A 3,800-nucleotide genomic window follows, 5' to 3' on the forward strand; every position below is an offset into this window, starting at 1 on the left:
AAAAAGAATATTTTAAAATATTCTATGTTTGTATAATGTGTCCTTTCAGATTGTATTCCATATAGATAGTTTTAGATTCCTTTTTTTCCTAGGTCCTAATATTATTTTTCTTTGGGATAAAATGACAATGTTGTCTAATTTCAAAAGTTTTGTAAAGTTTATGGTATGTAAACGCCTTTCTGAGGTGAAGATTTAATACACTGATGTCAAACTAAATTTAATTATATGAATTACGTATGTTGTTACACTTGTTATTTTGTAATCAACTTTTTAATAAATGTTTTTCATTTCTTGCATCTGAAGAAAGAAAAATACGGAATACTTCACAAATTTTCATATCATCCTTGTGCAATTGCCATGTTAATCTCTGTATTGTAATTGGGAATACGTGCTGCTGAAGCATGTAGTATCTTCCAAATTTAAGCAGTTAATGATGCAATCTTTATACAGACTTATATCCACCGTTGCCTACTTGTAATAAGGAAACTATATTGTTCCTGACAATGCTACTGATCTTATTTCCCTAAAATTCTGTGAATAGTGGAAAAAAAATATATTGTTCATCTTAATGCTCACATTTGCAATTTTTTTTTGTCAATGAAAATTTTAAGTCTTTTTCATTTGGAATTTGATCATACTTTCAATAATTTATTGCTAGGTCCAAAGGTGATGGCTTTTTCATGTACTAATTGATCCAACTGAATTAGCTTTGTGGAGCTAATGGATTCAAAGTAAGCCTTGCTTAAGAGCTACTTCTAACCTTCTGCATTTGACATTTTCCCAAGTGAGGTCTTACTGTCACAAATGTCTACCTGACCCTTTATTCTTCTTCCATGTAGGAACAGACCAATCAGAATATCTTACCCTGACACCATAGATTGTTTTACTTGAACAACACTAATCTTACTTACAAGGGATCATAGAGAGATGAACAATTCAGTCATAACTGTTCAGACTAGAAGGTATTTTATCAAAATATAATTGTTTATTATATCTAACATTTCAAAAGTAACTAAAGCCAAGAAGGGGAAAAAATCGATCATATTCATGATTACTTAATATCCTGGCCTGTCTACCATCCTACCAGGTAGGAAGTTACACTACTGCATTACTATCACCAAATATTTTCATAGTTGCAGGAGAAGTCCAGATGTTTCTTCTCATTATTAGGCCTTAAATTGGTAATGTTTTCATCACAGTGTTTTCTCTTGCCTACAGGCTGTAAATCTACAAATAGTAAATCTTTAGGTGCAACTCTATCAAACACTGAGGTAGAGATAATGTAATAATACTTTAAAACAGAGTTGCCTTTGATACTGTAACCACAACAGAACAATGCAAAACATATGTCTTTTTTCTTATATTATATATAGTTATATATTTTATATTTATATGTGCTGATTTTATATTTCACACAATGAAACTTACTAGAATTAGTTGATAATTTCACAAATAAATTAAAATTTATTTATTGCAATAAATAGAATTGGAATACAAATAATTAGGTTTAAAATGTATATTAGAATATAAAAAGTATTAAAGCAGTGTCTTTGGTATAAACTTGTGATACATTCAAACTGTTCTTGGTTTTCTGAATTCACATGGTAAAAAACCAATTTTGTTTTCCTCTAATCTATAAGGGATTTTACTCTGCTTCTCTGTTTATTGTTTTAATTCACTGATTCCAAACTGTTTTTCTCCATATTTCTGAAGCATTCCTACTGATTATGCTCAAATTTTTCTGATAAGATGTCAAACAAATATTATTCTTCTGCACGACCCAATGATTCCTATGATCCCAGGTACCAGTTACCTGCATCATCAGATAACAAGGGCAAGACTTCTCACATAGGCCCATGCAACATGCAACAAAGTAATTGAAGACCCATTTCAATTTCTCATTTCCTATATTTCAGGGCCCCAATTCCTTGAGATGCAGGATTTAGCAGTAAGCAATTGTGAAATGCAAGGCAACTTAAAATGAAAGATGAGATCACAAATTTTGAGAGTATGTACTATGATTCAAACATTCAACTTACAGATGGCCAGCCCATATCAGTGAGCAAGTTCACAAAGTGTCATAAGATTATTTTTAATACCCCTCCGCTATGATTAATGAAAGATTTTAGTCCAGCATAAGTGGGCCAAAAAATAGTTCCTGGAAGGATAGATCCATAATTGGTCTACCAAGATCCAGAAAAATTTACTTAGAGTTCAAATGTAATTCAGAAAAACATTGAGAAGATCTTTAGTGCTGCAAAACACTGGGACTTCAGTACAACATGGTTCAGTGGTATAAAATGTCACTCTCAAACCAATGATAATCTACATTTAATCGACTGAAAGTTATTCCTTTACAAATTAACTTTTTAAAATCACATTCGCCAAAATAACATTTGACAAGTAGATGATACTTAGTGACATTACAAGTTTTTCATGTGTAGGGAGCAAGTTACAATAGAGTTGAATTATTTACCCAGCACTAATGCCAAACACGTTCAACCATTCATTGAAGTCTAGAAATAACCAACCACAATTTGTGTTTTTCAATAGGAGCCTTCCAGAAATGTGTTAAATAGATCAGCCTGCCAAATTTCAAACCAAAATGTTTGCTAATAAAGTAAATGTCATCATTTAATAAGGCACATTTTAAAATGTCACAAATAGTTGTCTTATCATATGTAATATTATGTTTTCCCTATCTGTGTAACATAGGGAGAAATATGACTTTAGGTCTTGATATGGGTACTCATCAGAGATATGACAAATATAAAATCTGTCTTCTATTTCTATCACATTCCTATATAGGAATAAATTTTAGTTTTCTTCTTTTTCCAAAACTTATAGGTAGTAAAAAATATTATACCATGTAAAATAAAACAATCACACCACTGTACAAAGTTATTTATAAAAATTGGTAGCTAGGAGTACATTCTATGCATTTTTTAACTTTCTTTTTGACTGAAGATTAATCTTCCAAATGGATGAGAATAAAATCATGTTTAAGTGCTTCACGTCTCCAGTCTTGCAAATTGTTACTGCAGATGAATGAATTATGGAAATATAAGCTGACATCAGTTCAAGCATATGCAGAATGGAAACTCCATGAAATGTATATAAACCTTTCAAAGTATTAATAGACAGTTTAACAGGATGACTATCAGGAAGTTGAAAACAGAAAGAAATTATAGTAAAGACATAGAATGAATGAAAAATGAACAAGGGGCAAGTACAGCTAGAATACTCAATGTACACATATGATAAAGGAAGTGGTAAATCTGAAATAAATATTGGAGAAGCATTTGGTTGAGAATGATGGAAGGAGTGACTCTGATCCAAGAGCAATGGACAATTAGGTGGATATATTTAATTGTAACACACTTGCACAACCTTTTGAAATTCAGTTTAAAAACACAACAAAAAACAAAAACACACAAAAATCACAACCAACCAGAAATATCTAGAGAGTATGAATATTTCTTCCCAAAATTTTAAGCAGTTAATGAAGGGTAGTCTTGGGAAAAGCAAACAACGCTGTCCAAAGAGAGAAGTTTGGGATAGGAAAGAATTTTGAACAGATTTAAATAGATTGTCTAAGGTTATAAATCACAATCACCTACATCTCCTGCAAATAGTATCTTTCTTCTAGGAGTTCTCTGTCTGAACTGGATAATCCAGTCGTGAGACACACTTGATAGCTTGTGAAGATAGAATGGAAGAAACAAGATCAAGAACGCATTACTCCACTGGAGAGAAAACAATCCTCCATATTTTCTCTAATCTTTCTTCACTACTCTTTC

The 3,800-nt window shown here is 31.4% G+C and overlaps 1 pseudogene; it reads right to left on the reverse strand.

The window, feature by feature from the left end:
• Positions 1–307: 307 nt before the first annotated feature.
• LOC138835983 (U6 spliceosomal RNA) lies at positions 308–403 on the reverse strand (annotated as a pseudogene).
• Between the last annotated feature and the right edge of the window lie 3,397 nt (positions 404–3,800).

Source organism: Dipodomys merriami, unplaced genomic scaffold (genome assembly GCF_024711535.1).
Source record: "Dipodomys merriami isolate MVZ:Mamm:240054 unplaced genomic scaffold, mDipMer1.0.p SCAF_2454, whole genome shotgun sequence".
In the NCBI taxonomy this organism is placed as follows: domain Eukaryota; kingdom Metazoa; phylum Chordata; class Mammalia; order Rodentia; family Heteromyidae; genus Dipodomys; species Dipodomys merriami.